The following is a 20,684-nucleotide window of genomic DNA, read 5'->3' on the forward strand; positions in this document are numbered from 1 at the left end:
TTCCTTTTTGTGGACAAAGTGAACTTTGGAGCGCTTAAAAGTGTGGGGCTCAAAAATAAGTGTCATTTGGAACTCTTTTATCAAAAAATATGTTGATAATGATTAGTTATGCCAAATGATAGTTTGGCATGTATGGGATTGTGTGTCCATATGCTAGTGAGAGAGAAATACTTTTATTATAGAAATACTTTTTTTATTCTATTCTTTAATCCACACATAAAATAGTTTTTATACCTGCTCAAGTACTTCTTGATGAGTTTCTTCTGTATTAAACAGCGAATCTTCTCAGTCAGATCGTCGCAAGATCTCAGGAATCCTCTCACACTGCTCGTGTTCAGGCGCTCCATCGCTGCACTTGTGTGTATGTCGAACGATTCAAACTTCCATAATGCGCGCCAAAACAACAGCGCGGAGATGTGAAGCTTTCCTGATGACAACCCCGTACATTCTACATAACAGGGTGGGCGGACCCCCGTCGTTGTCCTGATAAATATTTCAGAACATTGCACGCTCTAGCTCTACTAGCCTCGGACTGCTGCGCCACTGCATCATCTCATTGATCAAAGCCCGGTTCAACAGTTTGCCTGACGCAAACTTTTAACCCCAAAACACAAACCCTGGACGACTGTGCCGCAAGGACTCAGGAGATTCCAGGAACATTCCAGGAACGAAAAGTTGAAAAAAAAAATCGAAAAGTTGAAAAAATGGCGACGCAAAACCTAAAGGAGAGCGACTCCATGTCGAGTTCTGGCGATGCGGGGCACAAGTATCATCCGCCGTGTGAGTGCGCCACGGGCAAAGAGTGTCGTTTAAGAGAGGCGTTGGTCTGTATGTTTAAAGATCATTTTAGAGGCCAAATGGTTGGCTTGATGCACAGGATCATCGATGCTGCGTGTGATATGAAAAACGATTGTGCGCAGGATACCAAACGTGTGACAAATCTCAAAAATGAAATGGATGACGTAAGAGGCTTGGTAAAGTCATGGCCTGATGTAACCCCCATGTTTTTTAACACCAAAGAGCCGATCGGTGTAATCCTCAGAAAAGTTCTGGATGTGTTGCGTGAATGTAGTGACGAATTCCAAATCACAGAGATACTCGCTATTTGTACATTCGTAACGGATCTCTGTGTGTCACTGGTGTCAAAAAATGCAAAAACTGACGTTGGTGAATTAGTTGAAAGTCTGGTCAGCTACATCGTAGAGCAAGACATGATAGCCTGCGGATATTTTCTATTCTGGTTAGACCATCTGTAAATGTCGTTTTACTTTATGTACGTAATGCCGGGTCATCATTTTCTTCACTACTTCAATGTATCCTCGAAAGTATAATGTTGAAATAAAAATTTCTGGTTAAAAAATGTCTGAGCTCATAAAAATAGTAATAATAATATTACTATAATATTAATAATATTATATAATTATAATAATAATTCTTTATAATATATATATATTTATAATATATAATATATTCTTTATAATAATAATAATAATAATATTTAGAATAATTAAAAATAATACATGATTTAAAAGATTAAATATTTGTTTTCTGCATTTTAATTACCGTATTCCCGAGGCGGCAATACAGTTGTATCATATCAAATGATACAACTAATTTGCCCGCTGTGTACAGAACATAAGAAAAGGACATGGTGTTGAACAAAATTCGATTTTGTTCTTGTTCTTTGTTCTCATTACATTTTTTTAATAAGATGATGTGTTCTGTCATGGATGACTAGACACTAGTCCAGCAGAGAGAAGGGCTTGAGTGGACACGCCCTGTGGTCCCATTTTTATGTCTTCATCCAGAGCCTTCATCAAAAGTGCCTTTCCCCGCTTCCCAACTTAGCCATGCTACAGCTTTCCACCCCTGCAACACCCGTAACATCGACCACCACGGCATCCGTTTCAGGCCAAACGGAGGAGCGGGTGGGTTACTTAAACCTGGATATGTCTCACCAAGATATGTCTCACCAGCGACCTCCGGCTTGTCAGAATCCTGGCATGCGTCGGGAACAGGAACGCCTTGACACCTTTCAAAATTGGCGTCTTGCACCAGTATCTCCAGCCGAGCTTGCCAAAAGTGGTTTCTACTACCTTGGTCAGGGCGACAGAGTGGCTTGCTTCAGTTGTGGAGGCCAGCTTAGCAACTGGGAACCGGGAGATCGGGCAGTATCAGAGCACCAGAGGCATTACCCCAACTGCCGCTTCGTTCGAGGTGACCGTGCAGATAATGTACCTTTATCTGGTGGCGGCCTTTCCAATGGATCGACAATGCAACAGTGTGAGGAAAGGTCGCTCACATTTGTCAACTGGCCCTCAAGAATAACCGTTTGACCAGACCAATTGGCTAAGGCTGGTTTTTACTATATTGGTCGTAATGATGACGTGAAGTGCTTTTGTTGCGATGGTGGACTCAGATGTTGGGAGTCTGGTGATGATCCATGGGTAGAACATGCCAAGTGGTTTCCAAGATGTGAATACCTGTTGCAAGAAAAGGGCCAAGAGTTTGTTCGTCAGATTCAAGCAAGATTTCCTTTTGTGTTTGAGCAGCTATTGACTAATGGAGACAGCGACTCGAGAGAATTTGTTGATCCACCTGTTGCACACCTGGGTCCTGGAGAAGATGCAGTGATGATGAACAATCCTGCGGTGAAGCAAACCGTTCAGAGCAAAATTCTCGCAAGTGGAGAAAATTACAAAACCGTTCAAGTGTTGGTGTGTGATTTACTAAGTGCAGAAGATGAGAAGAGAGAGGAGGCGCGAGAAAGTAAGTTTCTTACTTTTCTTAAGAAACATCATCTTGCCGTGTCACAGCGCCTAAAAAGTGTGCAGAGCTTAATGGACCATCTTCTAGAGGAGAACGTCATCTCACAGAAAGAGTATGACATTATTCGTAACTGCACTACAGTCAAGCAGCAGACAGGGCAGCTCATTGAGTTAGTCCTGTCGAAAGGAAATGCAGCGGCAGAGGTCTTCCGCAACTGGATCAAGAAGAATGATGTCTGCCTGCTGAGAGAACTGATGCCCCAGACAAATGAAGCTGCATCACCCAGTCAAGATCTTTCAGACTTGCCTATGGAGGAACAGTTAAGAAGACTTCAAGAGGAGCGCACATGCAAAGTTTGCATGGATAAGGAAGTGAACATTGTCTTCATGCCCTGTGGTCACCTAGTTGTGTGCAAAGAATGTGCGCCTTCTCTGGGCAAGTGTCCCATATGTAGAGGCTTGGTCAAAGGAGCTGTCCGTACTTTCCTATCATAAAGTTTTCCTATCATTTGGATTTAACTTGATGCATAAAAAACAAAGGAGAAGTTTATTATTTTCACCCGATCCAGTGACAAACAGTTTTTGGATTTACAAACATTTGGATTTACAAACATTTCATTTTACCGACTATTGTTAAAGTTCATAGACCTTTAGCGTATTGAGTTAAAATTAAAACATGATATCCATATCGCATCATTACCGAATTCAGGGGTGTTTAATAACTTCAATAGCACCAGCTGATTTAAGTTTTTCTTCAAACTAAAGTAATTTTCTACATGTGATCCTTGTCTTTGTTTCGCGGCATTTTTAAAACATAGAACCAGAGAACAGAGAACCTTGTGCGGCATATCGGCATAAAGGGTTAAAATATACATTTTAGCACTGGATCTAGCGATCCAATTCATGTGAAGACTGTCGTATATGAACAAAGAGATATATAACAAATATGATATCCGGGGGAAAGTGTAAAGAAAACGCCATACAAAACATTACAATCACACCCGACAATACGATAAGTGTTACGCTAGCGATGTTAAACAGTTTCAAAACAGGATGAATGAAATGCAAACAAAATCTTTTAAACAAAGTCTTGTTTCAGAGTCGCTATGCTCCGGTGAAAACTTTGATGATGCCGAGAACAATAGCGCAGTTAAACATGCGGTTCAATATAAACAAGAATCCAACTCCAATGCGACTGTGCTTGTTTCACATATAACTATTGATTGTTAGATATAATAGTTAGATGATTTATCTAACCATTGAAATTTACGATATGTTAAAACATTTCGGCATTATGCAGAATAAAAAGAAGATCATAAAAGGAAGAACAATTATTAAGACACAACTTCTGTTTTCTGGACCGGGCCTAAAAGACAGATGCCTAATAGTATTGGTGGGGCCAGAATAAAAAAAATGAATCAACCCTCCCTTCACGTAAAAATACCACGTATCAACCGTAATTCATTAGCTTAACTGTTTTTTATTGACACACACAAAATAATAACAAAATAAGTGTAATAGTTAGACGAGTTTGAAGTGTAATACTCATCTTTGACGTCGATGTTTCGTAGACATAGCAGAAAGATTCACTCTCATACTAAACACTCTCGTGTAGAAGGACCTATAATGTATAGGATACATTCCTATATGAACATGTTTGACCACACTCTGAGACTATGTTCTTTTTGCAAACTGTACAAAAACAAGATCAATTCAAAAGCTAAAACTGATCACTATAGTGGCTTTTCTGTATTTGTTTTAAATGGCTCATGATGATGAAGAATTAGAATTAGAATTTACTTTTGTGCAATTTTATCAGCAGGTTTTACCAAAGTGTGAAACTTTTGTTTAACAGCCTCAAGCTTTGATGAATATGCCTCTCTCAGTGCAATAGTTTAAGTGTAAAACAGTTTGTGTGATTCGTAGTTAGAGGGAAAGACTATCATTTAAATTATTAATGGCCATTTGGCTCTCAAAGAAAAGTCTTCACCTAAAACACATACAACATGAGAAACAGTGTCGTCTGCTATCTGAACAAGATGACTAAATCTAGCGGAGTAATAAAACCATCATTTGGAAACTTTTCTTAGCGATTTGGTCTTTTGAATCTTACATGGACATTCCTGTATAAAGATGATGTTTTAAAGTTAGTCCATAGGGTGTGGAACTTTGCATCACTATGGTGTGACAAAATACAGCCACAGATACACCCAAAGATACTAAGTAGGAGAATATCTAACTGTAGATTGTGAACATTGCATTATCTGTTTATTTGGGGTCAGATGTTGGGGTCAGATTGTGCCGGATGTTAGTAGGTATTAGTTAATAACAAACAAAAAGCTTTAAATCAACATAATATTAATAAAATATGGTATAATTACAGTTTGAAAATGTTTATTTACAAAGTTGTGCGTTGTGAGTGAGATGAATTAGAGATTAGAGAAATCTAACATTGCGTGGTTGCACTATGCCTGATCATACACTTCTAAACTAAACATTATCATGGTTTAGTTGTATTTCAAATCACTGTTTTTTCTTAAAAATGATCTTGTTTAATCGTGTATTCAGTCCATATTTATCAGGTTGATATATAGAAATAAGCAAAAAGAACAAGTTAATGGCCTTGTGTCAGACTTTGTGACACTTAACTTTAAAAACTGTAATACAGTATTTGATTTTTACACACGCAGTGTTTTCGCCAACTGGCCTACCCCTGAAGTTATGACTTCTGAAGGCCTCTCATGTGCAGATTCGCTCGGTTGAAAAATGGTATGTTGTCATTTAACTCATTAAACATTAACTCTTTATTGTGATGCCCCCCCAACAGATATTTTATTCTAATATTACTTATTCTAACCCTACCAGTCCACTAATACTCTACTAACACTAATGAGAGTTTACTTTACACACTCTGACTCTCACAAGCGAGTTAGTGGGCATGCAGGTGCAACACTACTATAGTCAACAACCAAATTATGACTTAAAACCGTTTTAAGTATTACATTAAAAAGGCGTAATTGACAAAAATTTTAAATTATGACAAGTCGAAATTATGACTTAAAAAGTTGAAATTAAAATGATGACTATGCGTCATAATTATGAGATGATGACATACTAAATTGAAATTATGATAGATAAAGTAAATATTCCATAGTGACATTTTCTGAATTCAATATAATTGTATTTTGTGAAAATGATTCAGTACTGAAACAGCATTTATGAGTTTTTACATATCTTCTGCTTGTTTCTGCAGTTCGTGTAGGCCTCTAAGACTATAAATGATTATTGATGAACTTGAATAACTTGAATTTTGTTGGCAATATATAAAAAAATTGTCTTCCCATACCGGGAGTCGAACCCGGGCAGCCTGGATGAAAATGTGAAAATTAGGGATGCACCGAATATTCGGCCACCGAAAATTTTCGGCCGAAAATGGCCCAAAAGTGTATTTTCGGTTTTCGGCCGAAAGACTTTTATCACCGAAACAATACGGCCGAAATGTTGTGATGACGCAAACAGCAGATACCGCGACCTGCACGTGCTTGTCTGAAGCAACATATCTGCGGTGTGGATGTATTTCAATATATCTGAGAGTGACCCACGGACAGCGATTTTTAAAACACAGACGTCCCAAGTCTTCCGGAAGTTCCGGGAGTCTCCCGCGTATTGATAGCGGCTCCCTGATGCCCGCAAATTAGTTTAAATCTCCCGGAATCGCGAGCGAGCATGAGCGCGCATACGTAGCGTGCGCGCGGCTGAGAGAGGGAGCGAGAGACCTTGCGTGTGTGTGCAGAGCAGCCGTCATTTATCAGAGGTGTGTGTGTTTACCTTAGCTGTTTATGGTTTTTGCAACTCACGTCCATGAGCATATAGCTGCAGATATTATTATGGGCTATGGCAGTATTGACCTAAATGCACTTTGTTTTTATGAGAGAACATTTCATTTTTAAACCTTTCTGCAGGCCAGTAGGCTTTTACATTATTATTTAATGTACACATGAGTGGGGTCAAGTTAAACATTTAATTTTATACTTTGCAATGTGCTAAATAAATATTTGCATAACATTTTAATTGATTTATTCTTTGAAACTTTAATATTAATTTATGCAATGCCTTGATTATAGTAAAGTTAGTACACAGTCATAGCCATAAATGCAATGGTACTAATAATTGGCATAATTTATTTCGGTGTTTCGGTTTTCGGTTTTCGGCCTTAGTTTCCTCTTTTTCGGTTTTCGGTTTCGGCCAAGAATTTTCATTTCGGTGCATCCCTAGTGAAAATACTGCCCCGGGCACATTTGAAAGGCTGCACTGCACGGTAAATTATTATGCAGGATCAAAGTTATGCAGGAGAAGGAATCCTCGTCGCCAAAAAGCAGAAATTTAATTGATCGGGATGTAAATAAATATCGGGATAGCTTTTCCCAGGTGGAAAGAGCTAATGAAGGAGAAAGACTTTGAAAGGGAAGTTGCCTGCTTTCTTCTCGACAGGTAAGTCAAAGTTACGGTCTAAATGACAAGCTTTTTTTCATTGCTTGGTTGTGTAAATCATTATATAGGCAGCATAACGGTAGAACATGTATAGTTAAACTCAATGATGTGCTATTGGAAGACATGTTGTCATAGCTTCTTGGCACATTTACCAAAGTTGCAAAAAGCGAGTAGATGGGAGAAATCCTTTTGGGAGGACTCCAAAATGGAGGAGGTCAAAGGGCATGCTTTCTGCTATAGCTCTCCCCAAAGTCTGTTCATGCGACCACCATCAACAAATGCTAACATTTGAAACTTCTACATATATTTTGAGTAGATAACCGATAGTATATTCTCAGTAAAGGGTTTCACCTTGAGTGTTTCCGCACTGATTAAGGGTAGTTCGGGAGATACAAGTAAAAATGATCTTATAGATCATAGCTACCAGTAAGATTAAATATTCGCTCAAGACCAACTTTACTTATCACACATTGCATCTCTCAAATCGTGTGGTGATTTTCCAAATGATACAACTTAGTCTAAATAAGAGCAACGTGAAGTTCTCGGATTTCTTAAAAACATCGTGACAAACATGTTGTATGGACAAAAGATCTATGATCTAAGCACAGTTTTCCAACAATCTAAAGTTTTTGAACAGATGCTGTTTAGTAACAATAATACCCAAGTCTTCTAAGAAGATAAATAGAAGATATGGTTTTAATAAAACTTTAAAGATTTGATTTAAACTTTTAAGGTTATGCTTTTAAATGAATTTAGTATAAACTCTGGATGCTCTGAAATGCAGACTAGATTTACTGCGACATTGTCCCCCCGAGACTCATCTGGTATGTCGCCCTATATCCTGAAGCTTCAGTTCACACTGTAGTTTATCACCGGGAGGGTCTGGGGCTGTTATAGGACAACTTAAACTATTTGCTTTTTTGGATTGTTTTTATCATTGCATAAAGAACTACTTCGCCTCTCTGGAAATGTAAGGTATTTTTATTTAGCTAAAACTTTGTTTACATTTGATTAAATTATTTATTTTATTTCATTTTAAAAAAATGTAGTTTTCTGTGATGGTGTACATGATCGAAGTATCATGTGTGTACATGTTTAGGGTGTACATGATCGAATATGCAGTTACGGTACAAAAATCATTATGTTAGAGAGAACCACTCTGTGATTTTATATTATAAACAATTAATTTATATACTTTTAAAGAATAGAATGTTTTTCAACTTCAGTTAGTCTGATAATAGGAAACCCCTTTCTCACCTCAGGAATGTAAGGTGTTTTTATTTATATACTTAATTATTTAGCTAAAACTTTGTTTACATTTTAGTAGTATATGTTATTATTTATTGGTTATATGTATATATATATATATATATGAATAATAATTTAATTTAAAATAGAAATTAGTTTATTTTTTAGAACCGTGTGTGTGCGCAAAAAATGATATTAAATGATTTACTTATTTCATTTGTTGAAAATGTAGTTTTCTGTGTTTAGGTGTACATGATAGAATATGCAGTTACGGTACAAACATCATTATAGCTATGGAAAGCCATAAAAATTGAAACCCCCGCACGGACAAAAATTGCTGATTGAATCTTTTCATATAAATGAGATTTATGACGACTAAGTACAGTTTTTCAACAATCTAAAGTTTTTGAACAGACATTGTTTAATAACAAAATCATTACAGTAATCTCCTAAAAGATAAATAGAAGATATGAATGTATTGAAACTTTAAATATTTGATTTAAACTTTTAAGGTTATGCTTTTAAATGAGAGAGAGAGAGAACCACTCTGTGATTTTATATTATTTATATACTTTTAAAGAATAGAATGTGTTATTGGAAGATGGATTTTATGCTTTTTGTTTATCTAAAACAATTGGTTTCAGTAGATATTTTTATAACCATTTCATTTATACTTATAAAGAACAGAATGTTTTTTCAACTTTAGTTGGTGTGAGATACACTTCACAGTTTCACTGTTACCTATGGAATGTGGAGGAGCAGAAGGAGGGGGATGTCAGAAAGCAGAGGACGCACGCATAGACACACAGACACGCGCGCGGCTCCTTTACTGCTTTGACACACATACATAGATGCGTGCTCCCTATGTTTTGAGGCAGTGTGAGGTCATTCAGGAATGACTATATGAATTCAGTAAAAACAAGTTGTGTAAAACAATATTGTGAACCCATTCATAAACTTGTTTAACTCTCTAAACATTTAACTGATTGTAATTTTGTGACATTGTTTAATCACAGTGCCTTGATGCTCTCTGGAATACGATGTGCTCTGGCTTTTACTTTGAGAAGCATTCTGATCTGTGAGTTAGAGCCCCACTGGTGTAAAGAGAGGCCAGAGGGCCCTGATTTCTAAACACGTAAGATGATTTTTTATTTCCGTGAACCCGTTTCATACATTGCATTTTTTGTGGACATCCATGGTATGGGCATTGATGTGTTAAGAGCTTATTCAACTCTCTAAAATAAGGTAAGATGATTTTTATTTATCTTTTGATTATCTAAAGCAGAATTAATTGGTTTCAGTAGATTTTAATATTTTAAAAAGAACTGAATGTTTTTCAACTTTAGCAAGATATTTTATTTTATATTATTGTGTGAAATATAAAACATTATTCTCACTTTCACCGTGCTCAGGAATGTGGAGTGTGGTCCTGTTTCATATGTCAGAGCTCGCAGGAATAGGGGGGCGCACACACACACACACACACACACACACACACACACACACACACACACACACACACACACACGGCTCCTTTACTTTTTGACACACATACATTAGAGGCGCGCTCCCCATGTTTTGAGACAGTGCGAGGTCATTCAGGAATGACTATTTGAATTCAGTAAACTGAAATACTTGGTTCGGTAGATTTTATAAGTATTTCATTATACTTTTAAAAAGAACAGAATATTTATTCAACTTTAGTTTAATTATTTGTGTGACCCATTCGTATGGACAATGATGTGTTTGGAGCTACTTCTTCAACTCTCTCTAAAATAAGGTAAGACAATTTTATATACTTTTATCTAAAACTAAAACTATTGGTTTTAGTAAGCTTTTAAAAGAACAGAATATTTTTCAACCTTAGTTAAATTGCTTTAGATTATATAATTTATGTTATACACTTTTAAAAAGAACTTTAGCATGATCATTTATATTATATAAAGGATGTTTTACATATGAATGTGAAATAACTAAATGTTTTTTCAACCTTTAATTGTTTTAGATTATATAAATTATAGAATGTTTTACATATGAATGTGAAATAACTAAATGTTTTTTCAACCTTTAATTGTTTTAGATGATATAAAGGATAGAATGTTTTACATATGAATGTGAAATAACTAAATGTTTTTTCAACCTTTAATTGTTTTAGGTTATATAAATTATAGAATGTTTTATATATAAAATGTGAAATAACTGAATGTCACATATATGAAATAACTGCAGGCGCAGGCACAAGCCATATAACCACACACGCACACACATAACTGGGACAAAGTTCAAACATCTGTTCTATTTAAATAGGTCAAAAACTAACCGTCAAAACTATGATTTAGTACTAGCTAGGTCACCGGGGCAAAAGCAACTGTCAAAAACCATGATCGATAGGTAGGAAGGGCAAAGGTTAATCCCATGACCTCATAAAGGAAGTTCAACCCATCAATCATAAGGTCACCGGAAGTTCAACCTGTCAAAAGGTCAAAGGTCAAAGTCATTAATCATTTTGACACTTGCCGTAGTATAAGGACTACTCATCACCGTGATATGATATCACATCATCTCCTGTCCAATCAAATGCTCTCTAGAATCTAAAGCTCCGCCCCCTCTGCTATAAACACTAGGGCTGGGTAAAAAAGATTGATTTCTCGATTTTAATCGATTCTCATTTTTACGAACCGATATCGATTCTTAAATCCCAAGAATCGATTAGATCCTGTTTTCAGTTGATGAATGAATGGAACATTGTAGCGCATCCCATCCAATAAATCACAATAATCTTTGTGCTTTGTTACTATTGATATGAAACAAAGTCTCAGATTTCAAATTACGTCCATTTTCTTACGAAATTCAAAAACATACCGTGTTGTCGCTGTGGCGTGAGATCGCTCTGGCTCAGCTCAAGAGAAGCACATGATCTTCTCTTCCGCCTTAAAGGAGAAGTTCACTTTTAAAAAAACTTTTGCTGATAATTTACTCACCCCCATGTCATCCAAGATGTCCATGTCTTTCTTTCTTCAGTCGAAAAGAAATTAAGGTTTTTGATGAAAACATTCCAGGATTTTTCCACATATTATGGATTCCATTGGGACCCAAACGGTTCAAGGTCCAAATGACAGTTTCATTGCCGCTTCAAAGGGCTTTAAACGATACCAGACGATGAATAAGGGTCTTATCTAGCGAAACGATCGGTCATTTCAAAAATAAAATAAAAAGTTGACGTTTTATAAGCACAAATGTTCGGCTTGCTCTGTTCTGTGATGCGCGTTCGTGACGTCACGTAATACGCAATTACGTTGAAAAGGTCACGCTTGAAAAATTGAAGAAAATGTTCTTTTTGGCTTTTTAATATTAAAACACTCAGGATGCGCACACGAAATGGGCATTTTAAACGATAAACTGACACAAATACATTTGAAAATGTTTATATGGTCCTCCTTCCGCACATTTGTAAACACATCAAACTTGACCTTTTCAACGTAATTGCGTATTACGTGACGTCACGAACGCGCATCACAGAACAGAGCAAGGCGAACATTTGTGCTTATAAAACGTCAACTTTTTATTTTATTTTTGAAATGACCGATCGTTTCGCTAGATAAGACCCTTATTCATCGTCTGGTATCGTTTAAAGCCCTTTGAAGCGGCAATGAAACTGTCATTTGGACCTTGAACCGTTTGGGTCCCAATGGAATCCATAATATGTGGAAAAATCCTGGAATGTTTTCATCAAAAACCTTAATTTCTTTTCGACTGAAGAAAGAAAGACATGGACATCTTGGATGACATGGGGGTGAGTAAATTATCAGCAAAAGTTTTTTCAAAAGTGAACTTCTCCTTTAATAACACCAGTTACAGCGCGAAATAAACATGAATGAGCTTCTGAAAGTGTGTTAAAAGATAGAGTACAACTTATCGAAATCCGTATCATGTGACGTGGAATCACTCAATCAGTGTTTCAACCGTGGAAAGACGTCAGTAAAACAGCTTGTAAACAATGTCATGTAACGTCACATTTACCTCAGAACAACCATATCCAGTGACCATAAACTCGTCAGTCAGCTATAATTAACTCTAGAGAGCAGCATTTAGCTAAATATATGCACCATATTACATATTCATTATAATTTTTAACGCATGTTTGAATAAATCTGGCAGGTTTTTATGACAGCCACCATTTAAATGTTTATATTTCATATAACTTTATTATTATAAAAATAAATAAAAGTGTATTTTAAGTGTTTGTATACAAATAAGTTCATTTTTACCTTCAATATTATAGTAGGCTAATGAAGCCTATAGGCTACCACTGACTCCCATAGTTTACAGCATTAGTTAAGAGATTTGAAATTTGCCATGTATTGCACTTGATATCGAAAATAATAATCAATAACCGATAATCAATATTGAATCGAATCGAATCGGAATCGAATTGTGAAATTTGTGTCAATACCCAGCCCTAATAAACACCACCTGGCCGAAGCGAGCGTTGACACGTCACAGAGCAATATGGGTTGGAGATGTGTGAGTTTTATTCTGTTTTTCAACTGTACGCTAATTAAGTACGAAATGACTTGAATTCATTCACACGGACCACACCGCTACTATTGAATTCAACGTATCATTAGCGCTCGGATTCGCTTCCACGGTGCTGTCAAGTACGTCAAGTGTCCCTCTCTACAGATAAAGCGTTGTCGGGATTAGACTGAACTCGTAATACACATGCGCACGCCATCGGCGTTCTCACTGGTTCGCGTTTTTGAAGTTTGCGCAGAAAAAACGTAAGAGTTTTCTGTTAAAACGGTGTCTTGTTAGCTCTGTCTAAGTTAATAACTAATGATCGTTGCGACGGAAGTGAATCAATCAAGCTAACTTTAGCTGGACAATAACTTTATTCTAGAGCTGCTATAAAGCCAAAACACTTTACTTTAATTTCCTATTATCAATGTAAAGCTGCTTTGGAAACAGTCTACATTGTTAAAAGCGCTATATAAATGAAGATGACTGGACTTGACTACGACTCGCAGTCTGAGGTAAACTAAACACTATTGGCTATTTGAAAAATGAGGAGGAGCAATTCAAGATGTCGGGCCTTAGCTTCTGTTTCAGTGGAAATCACGTCAGCGCATCATTCCAACGCCTTTAAGCATAAAACATATAGAAGAAATCAAAATACTGGGGTACATTGGTCCATTTTGAATCAGAACTATTGATTTTAGTAATGAATCAATTCTATTGATACTTCTCTGTCCTTACGCCATCTTGGATGGTTATCACTGAGCTTGTTGCTATTCATTTCTCTAAAGGATGCTTTGAATTTGCTTTCAAGAAGGACTCTTAGAAGGCAACATAATAGTTCTTTCTTTTGGAGTCGCTCAGATCGTGCCTTACAAACTCAGGAATGAGCCAATCTCCTCACCAGTGAAAGATCTGCAACCCACAGGGTGTTTCAGTGATGCGTGAACAAGAGTGGCGCTCTGATTGGTTAGTCAGCCAATGCCAGATGTAGAGAGGACAATAAAACCGGCTCAGTCCTCTGACAGTCTGTCAGCAGTGCCATGGTGTTCATGAGCTGTCGTCTCAGCTGAAAACAACAACATACTCTATCAGCTCACATCTGCAACTGACAACATAAAGTGGTCCACAATCACCAGTTTGTCCATTTAAAGGTAGGGTAGGCAATTTCAGAGTGGCTAGCAATAGCAAGCTAGTTTTGAATCACATAACATTACTATAATAATGAACATCAACAACTGACAGATCTCTTACTCGTACCACCTGACTGCTGCAGATGATGCGGCGAATGCAATGATTGGATGAATGTGTTTTGACTTCCACAGAATATACACTACCGATCAAAAGTTTTAGATGTTTTTTTTATGTTTTTAAAAGAAGTATCTTCTGCTCACCAAGGCTGCATTTATTTGATTAAAAATACAAACAAAAACAGTAATATTGTTAAATATATTTGTACAATTTAAAACAGCTGTTTTCTATGTGAATATATAGTGAAGTGTAATTTATTCCTGTGATCAAAGCTGAATTTTCAGCATCATTACTCCAGTCTTCAGTGTCACATGATCCTTCAGAAATCATTCTAATATGATAATTGATGATCAAGAATCATTTATGATTATTATCAATGTTGAAAACTGTTTTTTACATTTTTATGTCATGATGCTATGATGAATAGAAAGTTCAAAAGAACAGCATTTATCTGAAATCTAAAGCTTTTGTAACATTAAACACGACCCTTCAAAAGTTTGGGGTCAGTAAGAATTTTTATTAAATTTTTGGGGGAAATAATTAAAATAAATCAATACTTTTATTCATCAAGGATGAGTTAAACTGATCAAAAGTTACAGTAAAGACATTTATAATGTTAGAAAATATTCGATTTTAAATAAATGCTGTTCTTTTGAACTTTCTATTCATCAAAGAATTTTGAAAAAAAATTGTACACAGCTGTTTTCAACATTGTTTTTTGAGCATAAAATCAACATATTAGAATATTTCTGAAGGATCATGTGACACTGAAGACTGGAGTAATGATGCTGAAAATTCAGCTTTCATCTGTGGAATAAATTACATTTTAAAATATATAAAAATAGAAAACAGTCATTTTAAATTGTCATAATATTTCACAATAATACTGTTTTTTTTTTATTGTTTTTTATCAAATAAATGCAGCCTTGGTGAGCAGAAGAGAATTCTGTTAAAAACATTAAAAATCGTACCGATCTAAAACTTTTGACCAGTAGTGTACATGTCCACGTTTTAATATTTACACCACTTCTATTATTGAGTGCTATCAGGATGTGAAGAGAGTTTAAACCAGAATAACAAAGAGTTTATGAAGAAGAAAAAAAATGCCTACCCTATCTTTAACCATGGAAATGAACGTGTTAAAATTCTGAACATGAAGAAAACATTTCATTCTACACTATTTCTGCACTCTAAGAAAAAAAGGTTCAGTGGGGTTCTGGTTCTATATAGAACTCTAGGGTTCTTGACTCAATTTGAAAGAACTCTTTATGCCAAGAAGTTTCTGTAAGGAGAAATGTCTTAAATTATCGCATAATACTTTCATATTTAATGGGTTTATCTAGTGATAAAGTATGTTTACAAGCTGTTTAATTCATAAAATTGTATTAAAAGATGAATGGAAACTAAATTAATTCATTAAAACTAGATCCATGATGGTAACGCCTAAACGGTTCTATATATGAAGACAGAACCCTTTAAAGTTCTATTTAGAACCTTTTCTTCTATTGACATAAACTGTATTTCCAGGCTATAGTTTCTGGAAATAGAGCAGAAATTCCAATTACATTTTTTACATTAAATATAAAAAAAATAGACGTTTTGCACATTTGAAATAATTCACAGACCGTTGCATCATCAGCATGTTTAAAACACGGTCTGTCTCTTACAGTTTTACATTCGAGTACTTACGCCTATCATCCAAACACAGTGTAGCTTTACCTTTTTATCGGCTTTCTTTGGCAAGTTCAAACCTGAAGGTTTCGCTTCTGACGAAAACTCCTCAGCCCCAGTCGTGTTGCTTGGATTGGCGGGCTTCTTCCTCCAGGGATTTAAACTGTGCTTGAGTTTCTCATTATGCAACAGAACTGCCCGGAGGTGACGTGCCGCTAGCAAACACTATTTATCCTGCCTGGTCCAGAACACATGCAGCTGTCCTCCATTTTCTCTCCTGAATAACACAGGGTGTGTCACACTTCATCAGCGAGTCCGAGCTGGTTCAGGATTTACTTTCCATCTCACCTTCTCACACAGAGCAAACATGAAACTATTCATTCTCAACCAGCATCACACATTACATCCTTTTCAGAGCTCGGAAAATAAAGGATCTACATAATGCACCCATTAATAAAGCTTTCCAGTAGAGTCTTTCTCCCTCATGCAAAATGAAAGAATTCCTGGCAGCTTTGCATGTGATGATTCACTGTTTCCTCGAGTTAATCTAAGAAAACATCTGTCTTGTCAGACGATAATACCCTGTGTGTGCTGTTAAAGTGGTTAGATTGACTTTAGATAAACACTGTCCACATATGGCTTTTCTAACACTCACACTCGACTTAGAGTCCTGAACGGTTTACAGTAAGTCACATTTAAAGAAAGAGAGAGTGAAAAGGAGCTTACCTGTTAGTGTTTGTCTGAGAGTCAGTGAAGCACATGTCCATCTCACGGTCCACTCGTCTGAGGATCTCAGGGATCACTCATGGACTGTGGGGTTGGGCTTGCCGAATACACAGAGGTTGCCAAAAGCCACAAGACGGTGTCCTCAGCATCTTGCTATGCATGAGCCGCTAAGCCAAGAAGGAAAATGTTAACTGGAACAATGTGAGGCGGTCAATAAAAAATATGAGGCAAGCGCATGACTCGACCACGACCATTTATGAACTTTCTCCACTGACTTTCTATGATGTTCAAAGTGTTTTAATGACCCTGAGTTTTAAAGGACAGCTGTCTGACTCTGAGATGCGAACGGGAACATGGTTTGTGTAACATTAGCAACACATTATTAGCTGTTTGATAATGTAGTCTAATCATATTCATTACCGTCATGTGTCCGACTTTGCAAAGAACGACACAAAAAAAGCATTCTGATACATGGACTTGTAGACGAGCCTGTATAATTCACTCTTCTTCTGCTGAATCAGTTTCTACACAGTTATACAGTAAAGTTGAGTGAGTATCAGCTATTCTGAGCTGGTGTGAGTGAGTGGAGACGGGGCTAATTTGCATATTCATGCATATTCAACCGTTACAGGACCTAAAATATACGTTTTATACCTTTATGTAAATCTGAACTAAAATCTTGGTCATGAGCATGTTGCGTTTTGACAGAATACACTCACAAACAAGCGAACTACTCATATCATGCCATGAATCACTCAAACTTTCCCTTTTTTTCTTTCTTTCTTTTTTTTAACCTTTTTTGAGGCGTAATACATTAAATGACCAGAGGAGGTGAAATGAACTCTCTTCTTTTTTTTTGTGTGTTACAAATCAAACAGATGCAAACATGTGTGTCAATTATTCAACAGAAGCAACAAGTCACTGGTTAGTAGGTTTGTTATATAAAGTGAAAGCGATGGACCGTTTTCACCATTGTTGCCAAATATGCAGATTCATTGACCACATGTTGACCTGTGTGTGTCACACACTGTAAATGTCACAGTCAAGCCTGCCAATAGAGTTTACAGCAAATATGCAACATGTAGAAATATAAAAGCATTTAAAACATTTCTGAATTGTATACATTTAGTATTCAAACATAGATCTCGCTGCATTTTTGGAAAGTTTATAATAACATTAGGGGTGAGAAAATGATGGTGTTTGTATGTAGTTTATTCTTTCTAAGTGCCTGCACGAGTCTAACTGTAAATACTAACATTACATCTCACTGTAAATATTTGGTTACACTGTATTTCGTTAGTCCACTTTATAACGTTGCACCTACATGTCATCTAACTTTCATTAGATTATTAGACTGTAGTAGACTAGCAATGTTAGGTATTAGAGTTAGGGTTAGTAGAATAAGTTGACATGCACTTGTAAAGTTACTTATAGTCAGTAGAATATCTGTTGAGGAGCATCACAATAAAGAGTTAGTAGATATTAAGCAGACCGTCTACTAATACTCTATAATACTCTAATGAGAGTTAGTTGGCATGTTGCAAAGTTACTCATAGTCAACAGAAAGTCTAAAGTCGACCAAAATAAAGAGTTACCAAATATTTGTTCTAATCATTTACTGTAAATAATGAATGAATTACAGTTGTTAATGATTGCTCAAACACATTTCTTGGAATTATGACTCATTTTCTTGAAACTCAACACAAATTCCTAACTTCTTCTCACCCATTTACCCAAACTTCCTACTTTCAGGTCAAAATGAAGCTGTCCACTCAAAACCATTAAATCTTGCTGAAAACCAAACTTTTCCCTCTGACATCACACACAAGCCCTCAAAAACACACACACTACAACATAGTCTTACACACTGGTGAGATAAATTCAAAACAATACTACACAAAAGTTCTGAAGAACACCTACACCTGTTTCTGATGGAGGCGACGGGGCAGCGACTCGTGTTTGGCTGAACTCATCATCACACCATAGACATCAACATGGTCAACTAGAGTAGCACCAGTTTCATCCGAGACTGCTTGCCTCCTTTCCCTTCTTCCTCCTCTTCCTCCTCCTCCCTCCTCCTCCTCCTCCTCCTCTTCCTTCTCCTCTTCCTCCTTCACCTCCTCATCCTCTTCCTCCTCCTTCACCTCCTCATCCTCCTTCTCCTTCTTCTCTTCCTCCTCATTTACCTCCTCCTCCTCCTTCACCTCGTCCACCTTCACCTCCTTCTCCTCTTCCTCCTCCTTCACCTTCTCCTCCTTCTCCTCTTCCTCCTCCTCTTCCTTCACCTCCACCTCCCTCTTCCTCTCCTCATCCTCCTCTTCCTCCTCCTCCTCCTCCTCCTCCTTCACTTCCACCTCCGCCTCCCTCCTCCTCTTCCTCTTCCTCCTCCTCCTCCTCTTCCTCCTCCTCCTCCTCCCTCTTCCTCCTCTTCCTCCTCAACCTTCACCTCCTCCTCCTCCTCTTCAGCCTTCATCTCCTCCTCCCTCCTCCTCCTCCCCCTCCTCCTCTTCCTCCTCTTCTTCCTACTCTTCCTCCTCCTCTTCTACCTCCTCTTCCTCCTCAACCTTCACCTCCTCCCTCTCCTCCTCCTCTTCATCCTTCATCTCTTCCTCCTCCTCATCTTCCTCCTCCTTCTCCTCATCTTCCTCCTCCTCCTCTTCCTTCACCTCCTCCTCCATCCTCCTATTCCTCCCCTCCCTCCCTGTTCTGACTTGAGTGAACAATAAAAAAGGGTTCGACAACGATGTGCTTAAAACTTAAAGCTTAAAACTTAAAACGTACAAACTTTTGCGTTTTCAGGCACCAAAACGACGTTGTCGTGTAAACGAACGGCCGAAACGCATAAAAAATATTACATTTTTAGTTGAAAACGGTATCGAGTGAACAGCCCCTTAGATTGTTTCCATGATTCCTAGTATGTTCTAATTTGTTACCATGGCAACTCATTGTTTAACTTGAGTTAAGGTGATGATACACAGGGCAACCTTTTGAGCAATGTTGCCGTCAATGGGCAACCAGATGAGACACAGGGCCCACGACCGATCTAAATGATCCAGATAGAAATGTATTGCCCATTTTCAATGGGAAAGTGCCCAAGCAACAATCACTCGGCAAGATTGCCCAGCAACATTGCTCAAAAAGTTGCCCTGTGTATCATCACCTTTAGGAATAAGTTGACATGCACTTGCAAAGTTACTTATAGTCAGTAGAATATCTGTTGAGAAGCATCAAAATAAAGTGTTAGCAGATATTAAGCAGACCGTCTACTAATACTCTATAATACTCTAATGAGAGTTAGTTGACATGTAGTTGCAAAGTTATAGTCAACAGAACGTCTAAAGTGGACCATCGAAATAGTGTAAGCAAATATTTTTCTAATCATTTACAGTAAATAATGAATGTATTAAGACCAGTTATCATGTTTTGCTGATATATGAATATTACAAAAATTATATTTAGTATATTATATATTCAACAACCTCCTCAGAAGCTCCGTTTGAGAGCAGAGAGTCACACATTGGGGCAAAATAAACCTCCTTATCTCATTCCCACAGTCATGGTTAATATATCGATGTCTGAATATCAGCATGACTGATACGTTTTTTACATATAGTTGTGCAAAGAAATTCAAAAGTAGGCCATCTTTGTTTGGACCATGAGAAAGAAAAGGGCAATGTTATTTGAAAAGTTGTTTCTGTCTTCAAGTTCCTATTCAGTGTGGTTTGACACGTGCTGGAAAACAGTCATAAAAGTGCTGAAGTGCAGAACTGTGTGGTTGTGGTGGCACGGATATGACAAATGCTAGAACTGAATGTTTCTGATAAGAGAACACTGTAAAAAAAACACCTAATTCAACTTGAAAACTTGAGTATAATCTGTATAATAAAATTGGCTTTACAAGTCAAAACATTTAAAAAAATGAACGTTGAAATGTTGTCATATTGATTATATCTTTTTTTTTTTTTTTTTTTACAAAGATGGTGGAAATGCAGAGATGACGTCAATGCTGCATTT

At 37.0% G+C, this 20,684-nt stretch overlaps 1 protein-coding gene across 1 annotated transcript in view; it reads right to left on the reverse strand.

The window, feature by feature from the left end:
* LOC309487111 (uncharacterized protein) overlaps positions 1-16,840 on the reverse strand; it is a 39,209-nt gene extending 22,369 nt beyond the window's left edge. Inside the window, exons 1-2 of the mRNA XM_082154658.1 lie at positions 16,671-16,840; positions 15,993-16,221 (exon numbers count right to left, since the gene is read on the reverse strand). The gene's annotated coding sequence lies outside the window, so the exon portion shown is untranslated. The remainder of the gene's footprint in view (positions 1-15,992; positions 16,222-16,670) is intronic.
* Positions 16,841-20,684: the final 3,844 nt, after the last annotated feature.

Source organism: Leuciscus leuciscus, assembly GCF_965113295.1.
Source record: "Leuciscus leuciscus genome assembly, chromosome: 22".
NCBI lineage: Eukaryota > Metazoa > Chordata > Actinopteri > Cypriniformes > Leuciscidae > Leuciscus > Leuciscus leuciscus.